Below are 12379 nucleotides of genomic sequence, written 5' to 3'. Positions count from 1 at the left end.
TTCTATAGCCTCTACCATTATACAAAGTAGACATTTCAGAGTAATTATTTTGAAAAAGACAGTCTTCGAAAATTTAAGCATTTGACTTTCTTTTATTTAGTTGCATTTTTACAAATTAGAACTCTCTGAACTCGAGCAATACAAAAAAGTTTGAAATAGAGCAGTTAAGGCCTTTCAGAGTAATTTGTAAGATGTTCGAATTTGGTTTAGTTGATTGAAAGTTAAATAAATCGCTATAATATAAACGTAAAAATGTAAGGATCTTGGTGCAACTGGTTTTTGATGATACTGTCTGTCGTTGTTGTAGTTACCAATATGATTTTTTTTGATCAATTTGATATTAATTTCATCGAATACTTTACATCAATGTTGCTATTTCAATACAAAGATTTCTACAGCTTTACTGAACTAAATTGATCAATACAACTTCCAATTCGTGCTTATGAAAGGAATCTAATTTCTGACAGTGGGTTTATTGGAAAATCACGGATGTTAAGGTTACTACAAGGACATGCAGCATAAACATTTATGTACTCGCCTAATGGAATTTGATGTCACATAACATCAATGCACAAATTACCGGAAGTGTCTTCGTCAAATAATTAGGTTCAAAATGTTGATTCGGATTTTGAAACTCAATTCTTTCTAGATCTTTTTTTCCTGAATGTATTGCACTTTATTGACATTTAGAGGAAGAAATGAAATTTCTGAATCCTCAATAAATTAAAAACTTTTTCAAAATCATGAAACAATTTTTTTTTTGCAGTGGATGTTATCATTTTAGTTGTAATACCTTTTCTTTGAAGCAGTCGTAATACTGATTAATCTTTCTTTTTTTTCAGTGAGTGAATATTGATTTGAAACTTTTTGGTTTTTTTATCAAAGGAGTTGTTATATATTGATTTTGTTCAGACATACTGCAGATTTGCAGACACCATTGGTTCTCAAAGATATATATTTTTTTGTAAAGGTTCACTTCATATTATATATTTGTCTGTAAAAGATTCAAAATTGATAATAAGGGACATAACATACGCAAGTTTTGAGTCCTTAATATTTTTGTGTAATGATTAAAGGGGCATGGTCACGATTTTGGTCAAATTCTGTTTTTATTATTTACAACGCTCTAGGAAATCAATGCATTTCTAATAATCAAATGAATATGAGGGTCAGTCGTTCAGTTATAAGCAAGATACAGGGCTCACAATTCTTTGTAATGTAAACAAGGCTCGTGCCCTTTTTTGTTGACAAAGATTCAATATACCAATAACAATCTGTTTCAAGCTGATTTTTCTAGCTTTTATTCATTCATTTTAAGCATAAATAAACAGTTCTTTACATGTAACTTATTCATTTTAGGTCTAAAACTGACATTTTCACTTCAACGTTCAAAATGTAAACAAAAGCTTTGTTTACATAGCAAAGAATTGCAAGCTCTGTAACTCGCATATAACTCAACGAATGACACCGAAATTCTATTAACCTATCAAAAATGCGTTACTGAAGCATTGTAAATATTAAAATCGAAAAAATTATTTTTGACCAAAACGTGACCATGCCCCTTTAATTCAACGATCTCTAGATACAGATACATGTATGGATATTTGAACATTTCAATGCCAATCATCTTTATGACTAGATGAAAATGTAAAAATGAAAAAATAGAAGAAGCACCAATCACTTAATATACAATGTTTATTCAGAAAGTACAGCTCTTGGTAGTACATCGCATCAATATATAATAATTATGATTTAAATTCAAAAGTATACAATATTTAGACTCTCTTGAATCAAAAGTTGGGGGTTGGGGGTGAAATCACAGGTCAAGTGTTCCACAGTTCACCAATATACTGCTCATAATTCCCTATAAATAAAATATATAATAATATAGGTTGTTTATACATGAAGTCGTAAATATAACAAAGTATATAAGGAATAAAGAATCATTCTTTGAGTATTATGAGGTGATAATTTCGGTCGGGGCGTGATCAAATCCAATAAAGCCCGAAGGGCTTTATGATAGATTTGATCACGCCCGACCGAAATTATCATCTCATAATATTCAAAGAATGATTCCTTATTACTTATATTAATATAATTTTAAGCCATCGTACGATTAAATATTTAAATATAAATAAGCAAACCCCGCTGGCGTCTCAATTTGGCGTCATTTGTATTATGGGTTATATTGTACAAAATCGATACGTAATGTTATCACAGGCAAAGACACTGGAAAATGTAAATATACATGTATATGCGACACCATCCTTCTTCGCGAAAAATGGTAAAATCTTCGAATAGATTGATGATTATTAAACGGAATTGATATTAAACATACCTTAACAATATTTAAATAAAAACATGGTATTCCAACTAATATTACAACACTTGTGTGTAACCATACATGTAATATTGCTTTTTTGTTTTTTTTCTACGAACTTGTGTAAAACAAAAAAGTAAAAAGATAATTTTGCACTGATTTTGACTTGCTCTTAACAAAGGAAAATTTGAAATATTTTTTCTTCGGAGTGCAGATGTTTCTACGCAGAATTTAATTAGCATATCATGTTGATTGTTGTAATGCATTAGAGTACTTCATTTGCGTTTTGCATCATTTAAAGATAATTGCTCTCATTCAATATAAAACATATATATTTAACTTATTAATATGACCGCGTGGCCTAATGGATAAGGCGTCCGACTTCGGATCGGAAGATTGCGAGTTCGAGTCTCGTCGTGGTCACTATGAATTTTTTTTTATTAAACTAATACAATTGTTACAAGATTGTTAAAGCTGACATGAATTAATAAAAGCATTTGGTCGCCATATTAGTTTCGAACGCTCCTCTACTGCCACTGGGGTATATATACCGGTTCAGAGAGTTACGGTCGGTTGCTTTCCGATCGAGGCATTCACGTTGCACGGACTTCTAAATGCATGAACTACACACTGTACATGTAGTAAAATGTAGTAATAAAGAATAAAGAAAACAACAATCAATGAAATACAAGATATATTTATTCTTTGAAAGGATGTCCAAGGTATCTGTATTATTTTGCACAGACAGTGCTGCCTTACTTCGCATGCACATCGAACACGTGTGTCGTTCATACAGAGTGCATAACGTCTGCATCTTCTTGAAAACCCTGGCGACACTACATCAAACACAGTAGCTAAATGATAGTAAATCCAAGAAAGTAACAACGTTTCTATCCGTTCCTACAAAAACTCCCCGTTTATAAAATCCATGCGATAATTGACATAAGACATTGCTCAATCTGCCACAGTGTGTGGTTTGCGCATGTGCGATGTTATAACATACACAGGAAAACGGTCCACGGGGAATTTCTGAAGTATCTGCGCCTGGATTTAAGTCTGTCTTGTTTCGTCGTTTATTGGATATATCTTGCCAGTGAAGTGGTTGTCATATTATTTTTGTTCAAAACGCGTTTTTACAAGTCTTTTCGTCCAAGGTAACGTGTTCGGGTGTATGAAATTCCTGAATGCTGTGAAGCATGAAGAGGGCTCTCGGCCTTATATAGGGGGTGTGTAGCGAAGAGCAAAACAATAGAAATCGACAACTAATATGGCGGTAGTCGGAGATAAAAGGGAAGTAATGCGTATTTATGAATTCATGTCAGCTTTAACAGCTGATAATACTATGGTATAACATGATTTAAGCCTCCTCCGCCGCCCAGGAAAAACCATAGATAAAAAAACCAACAACAGATGTTTTGAAAATACTATGGAAACCTGTGAATCCGCGGCCAAATGCGGAGTCAGCAAACACCACCCATGAATCAATTTGAACACGTACACTCAATACTGAAATTTCATTGCCTAAATACTCCATAACAAGGTAATCTTAGTAACCCCACACTTTCGTAATTGTTTACATTTACATTTTACAGGACAATTATTTTTCGCTATACTTCGTAACGCGAAATTTTTTTTATTATACACCACTGCAAATGTGTTCGGAATGTTTTCTTAATTGCGCTTAGTAGGTAATAAATCGAGAGGTGCTCAAATGGAAGTTAACAAGACGTCCTCGAGATTTGCTATATTCCTGTGAAATTTCGAGTGTTGGTTGATTTTAAAACATTGACCACAATGAACAAAACGCAGATAAAAAAATCTGTATGTTCCATAAATAAAGAAATAAATTATGATCCCGTAGTTTGAAAGATGAGCGTTGCCATTTGCTTTTATAGTGTTATAAAATAAAGCAAGCTTTGTAGGGGTACGTTTTAAGAAATACAGTAAAAGAAATAGTAAAAGTGTACGAAATTTACCACAAAGAATTATGCTTTTCTCAGAAGTAATATTTGTATAGTATACAAATTGTTGTATAGTAAACAAATATAAGTAGACCTCAGTCGGAATAATAATAGACAAATAAACTTTAACTAGCATGTGTAGTCTATAGTATAGTAAAAAACCGTTGAATTTTGTTGTACAGATGAAAACTATAGTTAACGAATAGTTAACTATAGCTTAAGGTTCGTAAATTATTGTTAACAGTCGAAAACCTAGTGTATCAACCATCAAACTATTGTCACACATGACCAAGAGACCTAGGGATAATGGGAGATCCCGACCCTCAAATGAAAAGAAGGAATTTTTTTTTACCACAAATGATTAATATCATTCCAAAGTTACACAATACACGAGTTTGTGAAACGATGTCCATATATCTCGAATTGCAGGAGATCACTGCTTTGTTAATAAATGGTCTGCAGTGTGAAGAGGATTTTGGTGAAACGATCCTTAAGATATGGCTCCACTGGTGCTGATCTTCAGAAGGAGGAGGATGCTACTTTCAATATGGTGAGGATGTCTCAGAGAAGCTACCATATAGAAACTAGGAATACACCAAAAAAATACAAGGAAGACTTAGACGTTAGACCTCAGAGAAGCTGAACCATAGGCACAACAAAAAAGATAAGTATTGCTTAAAGCAAAGTAAAAATGTGCCAGGACCATGTACATGAGAGGGGAGAAGTTTAGATTGCGTCCTTCCCCGTGAACTGCCGTGTCCAAACTGTCGCATGGACTGGGTAACTATAATATCTTAAAGGTCCAGTGAGTTTTGGGAATCACAACAGGATAATTACGATTTTCGTAAAAATCAACTGAACTAATGTGTAAATTTGATGAAACAACTACATTGTATGTTGAGATATTGTTTTGTAAATTTGTCGTGCGATATTCACAAAACCAAACTAACCATAGTTTCACAATAAAAAACTAGATTTTTCGGTTTGAAACTATAGTTAATGATGTAAATCTATTTTCTGTATCTGTAAACAATTGGTAATAATATACTCTATGTTTCAGAAGTGTAAACCATAATTAGCACTAAACAAAAATATTTGCAATCCCAACCATAGTTTATCTTAAAAATATATAGTTTCACGATTTGTTAAACTGTGATTAACAACTTTTAACAATAGTTACATGTAACGAATGTAAATTATAGTTTACAGATGTGAATTTATGATCATCAGCAACAAATACGTTTACGGTTAATGATTCGTTAACTATAAGCTTAGTTTATTAACTGTAAAACTATCTTAAGCTCAATTTTTGTAATTTTAGCGCTCAAAAATATGAGAATACATACATATGAATGGGCATATTTGATTACATCAATACAGGACTTACTAATGATTTAATTAATATAATAAAAAAGGAATTCAAAAAAAGAAAGAAATAAAGTACTAAAAATGCCTTCATAAATGGAAAACCATATGTGTTTCGTAAAAGCTAGATTCTCAAAACGACTAAAAGAAATAAAAATAGATGATACTGGTCTTGTCAATTAAAATTTGTTGAAATTAAAAAAAATATAAAGCATGAACAGTTGTGGAGAGTTTTCAAAATAAAGCTTATTATTAAACAAATTTGAATTACAATAAATATCATACTAAACTTTTATAAGAAAACATGTTCTTTTGGCTGCTATTGCAAGCCATCATATGTAATTATTTTATTGCTTATACGACATGTGCAAAAATTAAACATCTTTTTAAATGGGAAACTATAAAGTATACCTGTCGACTGTATTGCATTTGATTAAAATTCTTTTATTTTTCTCTTGTTTTTGTACCATGGAGAGACAATTGCTGATCAAGGATGAAGAAATGTGACCGCGTGGCCTAATGGATAAGGCGTCCGACTTCGAATCGGAAGATTGCGAGTTCGAGTCTCGTCGTGGTCGCTTTGGAAAATTTTTGGCGGTAATATTTATTTGAAAGTTAATTTTGCATCGTAAATAAAAAAAACCCCACGGTGCCGGATAATTATTCCAGTGCCAATTGCAAGGTGGCATTGTTGCACCCACTTAAGATGCAGTTTCGTAAATATCCATTTATTCCAAATAATAGATATTTAAATGTTAAGAGAGTATACAACTAATTTTGTTTTAAGAGTTTCTCACCAGACAAGTGAAATATATATTATAACAATAATTCCAAAAGGAAAATAAACTTTTCTACAGGAAATACTAAACATTCTATAGAATTTTTTAAAAGTCTTATAGGAATTTCCTATGGGAGAAAAGTATTTCCTGCAAGAATTTAATTCAGACAAGTAGTTTTATTTATAGAGACTTTAGATTTCCTATCAATTTTAAAATCCTAGGAGAATTTTGTTCAAATCCTATCAGAATTTAAATTCCTAATATAATAAGTTCTTTTATTCCGGTAGAAAATTTCTAATATTCTATAGAAGAATTTTTCGTACAAGAAAATATTTTCCTGTAGGAATTCATCTTTTAACGGTGAATATCTCAACTGACAGGTGAGATACATTAATTACAAAGGTGGTTTTAAACTCCTTATCAGCGGTGTATCATATGGCATATTTGAATTTTTCGATACATGCAGCTTAGACGGGTGCAAAAATGTCATCTTATCACTGGCATTATTATCTGGCACAGTGTCAAAAAAGGAATGCAATGATATATATCACACTGTATTAATTAGAAGGGAAAACAATTGCAGACTGTTTTTGAAAATTAGGCCTATGTTTTTCAAGTAAATTGAAAACTAATATTCATTTCTCGTAGCATGGACCATTAAAGGGGCATGGTCATGTTTTTGGTGAAATGTTATTGTTTGCAATGCTTATGTAATGCCTCTCTAATGATCAATTTAAATGTCAGTCGTAGAGTTCTAAGAAAGATACAGAACTCACAAATCTTTGTTATGTAAACAAGGTTCATGTCATCTTTTTGTTTACATTGATTCAATAAACCATGTTCAAGTTATTCTTTTCAAGCTGATTTTTTTTTATCTATCATGAAATAAATAATTATTGACATTTCAACATTATTTTAAATTCGTATAACTATGCAAACCCCGCTTGAGCCCAACAATACACAATTAGCGCCATTGATGAAATGTCTAGGATTATATGTCACATTATTGTTACACGGACCAAGACACTGGAAAATATGAATGATCAAATAATAAAATGCTTTCTTTGGTGATTCATGCGGAATATTAAAGTGGCGACATTGCAGATTTTTTTCTGCAATGACAGATACCTATCATCAAAGAAAACATTTTATTGTTTATATTTACATCTTTTTACCACAAATTAATTAATCAATCACTTCTTAAAAATAAGTTAAATTAACTACATTAATGTTAACCATAAGTACGTTAGCCAAAGAAAACAGCAAAATCGTTACCTATCGGATTTGAGTCTGACATCATCATCATTATTTTGTGCAGTCCGCGATTTTAATTAGGTCGCAGTAGGTTTTGACCAATCGATAAACGGGTCGTGTCAATTTCAGTCCTGTCAGTTTTTATAGAGCTATTAATTAAGGTGGTATGTGACACCTCCATGTTGTGACGTATTGTTTGTCGAAAAAAAATAAAATAAAGAGCAATTTAATTAGTAGTTTCTTTCATTACATTGTCACCTAACAGCATAGCGCAGTGGGTTAGAGGGTTAATTCTGTAAGTTATTAGTTCGAATTCCGCTCGAATTTCTGTTTCAGATTATCAGAACCGCTATACAAAACTGGCGATGTCAAATTAATTTTGAAAGATGCTTTAAATTGAAAGAAAACGCAATTACATACTTTCGTGTTCTTGATTGGTTTTCTGTTATTAATTCTTTTTTTTATTGGCATGCCGTTTTACACGTTCAAAGCAAAGAACGTTCAAAGCAAAAAAACAACTGCTCGCAGTTAACGAGTTTTGACTGGGTTCTGATAAGTCAGCAGTACACATCAAAATAGAAAACATCTTAAACGACCCAACTAAATCGAAGTGATTATGGTAAATTAATACCCCACCAGCCATAGTTATTTATTTTATTCACTAGGAAACAAATCCGGACTTTCAATAGATCATAGGACAATTTTACCACTAAAAATATATACAACGGAGCAAGTCTGACAACGATTTATAAATCAATCAATCGCCCTATACCAGTTGACTAATAAAAAATGTCTTCAGGATGATGTTTACAAATCAACGTTTGATTATGATCTATGTATGGACAAACATCTTCAATATCTAATTAACTCATCTATAATTTTTACAACAAATCACATTGTTTAAATGAAGTAAGATATAATGCAAATTTGTGTGTGTGTATATATATATATATATATATATATATATATATATATATATATATATATATATATATATATATATATATATATATATATATATATATATATATATATATATATATCTAACAGGTCTTGTGCTTTAGAAAAAGGAGAAATGCCGGGCAATATAAAGACTTGTGTCTTTCTACGGCTTGATATGAACTATATTACTTCATGGCAATGACACAGGTATCACATCGGCACTGGCAGTGTGTTTGCTTTATCTGATATATAAAATTACCACATACAGATTTCATATTTTACCTGACAATTCACAATATAGATATAAAATGTATGAGCAAAATGAGTAAATTTCTTTTTTGTTATGCAATGGTTGCACTAGAAGACATCTTTTCATTTTGATGTAAAGAAAAATGTATATACTCTGATTTGGTACCAAAATAATTTTGTAATTAATTGTTTTAATTAAAAATAAATTGCCTCAAATCAATCATGGGGTTAAGCTCCAAATGTGAAACATCTGTGCTATAAATCTTCAGTAACTTAAGAAATAGAGGAAGCTTGGTGACAGGACAGTTGATTGGGTATTCTCAGGTTCAAAATTGAAAGAGATCTGAAATTTTTAAAGTCTCTTCAACATAGGTCATGTGTACAAGTTTTAAGAGAGTTGCACGGTCGTTGCCACTTTAAGGCTTTATTTACCTTCTTTCGTAGGAGAGCATTGTATAAAATATTTGAATTTTTCTTTACCAAATCTTAGACTGCCAAAATTATCAGAAAGTAGGTCAGGTGTGGTGGTTAATTTGTTGACCACACCGCCTCCTGGAATCTTTGAGCTACGATTGTCCACATGTACAGTGTATATGGATTCAGTATATTTTGTTTGAACTAATATTGAATCCAGAACATTGAGTACAGATTTACACATGGACAATATATAAGAATTACACATCTTTTTTTAAAATACGTGTTAAATTTCAATTTCTCGTGAAGTATTTCAAATCGGCTTATTTTTATTCGCCAGAATCAGCATACGTCAATATATTGTTACTTTTTATATATACTAACCTTTTAGTAATATCCAAGAATAACCAACATCTGCCTTTATCTACACTGAACGAGGGTTTACTTGATTTTGTTCTCTAAAGAAATTGAATTAATATACGGTATAGGATAGTTGCTTATGACTTTTTCCGCATGATTTCTAAACGTACATGGTTTCTAAAGGTAGCAGGAACTGCAATGATTCTAATGAACAAACATTGTAATCATGAAAGGCTGAGCATTGGATATTATCTTTCCAATAAAAGAAATGTTACCTTCTTGTGATTGTGTTTTGGTTTGTAAGAACTCTGTGCATATTAATAAAGAAGGAGTCATGGTTACTTTTAAATTTTATGCTCGACATCATCTTTTAATCGAATGAATTCCTCAATAGACGTCCACTAAATTGTCTTGCCCTACAAATCTCCATTATTTGAACTCGGTCGTTATCCATGTTATAGATTCAACAAGATTGTGTTTTATGGTTCTATGATACAAAATAGGAACAATTGATTTCTCGGCGTAACTCTAATTAATTTTAAGCCATGACTTCTATGTACATTATAAAGTTGTCACGCTAATGCTAATGAAAAATCAGAAGTCGGATTCTGTAGAAGTAATTTGCTCTAGATTTTCCTAATTCAGTGATTAAACGGTCTGTTATACAAATTCAGTTTTGCTTGATATCTAATCAAAATAAACATCCAGTCATAAAGTTGAGAAGTGATCTTAATTACAATTTCGAAATACAACAGTGCATGTCATGTGTACTAGGGCTTATATTTCTTCAGCTGTTACAGTGGATAAAGGAATATAGTAGTAAAGGGTTGTTGGTATTTTTGCTGTAGTCGTAATTTTTTTTAACAACGTTTACCTGTGCGCTTTGCCTAACACATTGTTATAATAAAATAAATCAAAATAGCAGGAGTGAGTACGAAACTCCTTTTTCAACTTGACTTTTTTTCTGTTTTACACAATTTAACATTTTTAAAAATCTGATATTTTGTGAAATTTTGGTCAAATTTAATATAAATGTATTATTGTTTTTAAGTTTGATCAAAATGTAGTACAATGTATGTACGGGTGAATTTTCAGCGAAAAAACATATCGGATTTCGATGACTGGAGTTTATTTTTGAAACGCAGATATATGACGGTACAGAAAGTCGTGTGATGAATCTTATCGTAGACATAAATTTCTGAAGTCCATACAATGTCTGTAAAATCGAATTCCACGTGGACATACATGTATTTTTAGTTTTATTTCATACATTATCGGAATATAGAATTGATAGCGACACCTAATAACACCCAAAAGTAAAGCAGTGAAAATAATTAATACAAAAGGCAGAATTTTGCCCAAGATTCTCTTTGGATACAATGTAAATTCTTCTATAAGAGTATTATTACAGGCAAATATATTGATTTTGCATCATCATTCTCTTTTAATTTCTATACTTGGATAGTGCTCATACCGCTCGCTGTCTACTTCCTGTCTTTTAGAATGGAAGTCAGCTGTGTTCAATATGCTAAAGACCAGCATCGACCTCGAGAAAAATGCAGTTTTGGGGGGATGATGTATATATCATCAAATTTTTCTAGTTTTGATTTTTTTAAATTTATTTTTTACAGAACAGGTCTAGAAAACTTGGGTACATTAAATGATACTAAGTAAAATGGATTTTCAATACCCAGTTGTATAGAGGAAAAAGAACAAGTGCGTATTTATAATGTAAACACTTGAGTATCATATCCTATGAACCATAAATTTCACGAATTTTAAAGTAGAGACATTCTTGCTGAGTATCCACATAGCTAATTCGTTGCATAGTCGAAAAGTGTTTAAGGGAAGATAATTGTATGTATTCACTATGTGACCAACGTCACAATATTATAATTATATTTATTGTGATTAGGAAAAAGTAAAAATCCAAAAGGAAAGAAAAATGGATGAAAAAATGAAGTTGCATTGTTATTATTATTCTAAAAAGATTTAAAAAAACCCCGATCATTTCATTTGAAATGAACTTCAATCAGTTTACATGTTTTGTTACCAAGAGTTTAAAAATATTAGCTTACATGCCATGTTACAGCTTAAACTTATATTTATTTAAGGATTACAAATACGTTCATAAACTAGATATAGTTTACAGTTATATATAATATGAACCGAGAAAAAAACCATTTGCAATTGTGATAATTTTTTTATAACTTTGTATACGCATGTACTGTATTTAATAAATAATCAAACTCCCTATTGCTTAAGGTACACTTTTAAATGTCAAAAGCATTTTAATTTGCAAAAATATCATCTAATATTCTTAGTCGGCATTATCGTGGCATTCGCCGTGTTATATAAATACATGTATATTTATTTCGAAGTAATTAAAAGTAAACAGAAAAAAAAATGACTTCAGACTAATGCTTGAGACAAAAAAGATGTGGCAATATCAATGTTCTCCGAGTATTGAATACTCTCTGATTGACAAGATCGGAAAATTGATAATTTCAACAATAAAATACATTTCTGAGAGCTTTCATACTCAGGTGCAGTTAATTAAAAAAGATATTGAATTCTGTCATTTTTCCTTGTTAAGGAGAAAACGACGTAAACAATCGACCATCTCAAACGCCTTTTACTTTAGGTGTCGATTGTCATTTTTAAGGTAAAAATAGAAAAGATTCTTCAGCGAAAATTTTCAAAGAGTATTCTTCCAACTGAGATAATCTTCAAAT

At 31.2% G+C, this 12379-nt stretch overlaps 2 non-coding genes across 2 annotated transcripts; both read left to right on the top strand.

The window, feature by feature from the left end:
- The first annotated feature begins 2670 nt into the window (after window positions 1–2670).
- Trnar-ucg (transfer RNA arginine (anticodon UCG)) lies at window positions 2671–2743 on the top strand. The gene has a single exon. It is a non-coding gene; the product is annotated as a tRNA-Arg (tRNA).
- A 3408-nt stretch (window positions 2744–6151) lies between these two features.
- Window positions 6152–6224, top strand: Trnar-ucg (transfer RNA arginine (anticodon UCG)). The gene has a single exon. It is a non-coding gene; the product is annotated as a tRNA-Arg (tRNA).
- The last annotated feature ends 6155 nt before the right edge of the window (window positions 6225–12379 follow it).

The sequence above is a fragment of the Crassostrea angulata genome, chromosome 6 (genome assembly GCF_025612915.1).
Source record: "Crassostrea angulata isolate pt1a10 chromosome 6, ASM2561291v2, whole genome shotgun sequence".
NCBI lineage: Eukaryota > Metazoa > Mollusca > Bivalvia > Ostreida > Ostreidae > Magallana > Magallana angulata.
The sequence above is the reverse complement of the archived record's forward strand: the minus strand, read 5'-3'. Positions and strand labels throughout refer to the sequence as shown.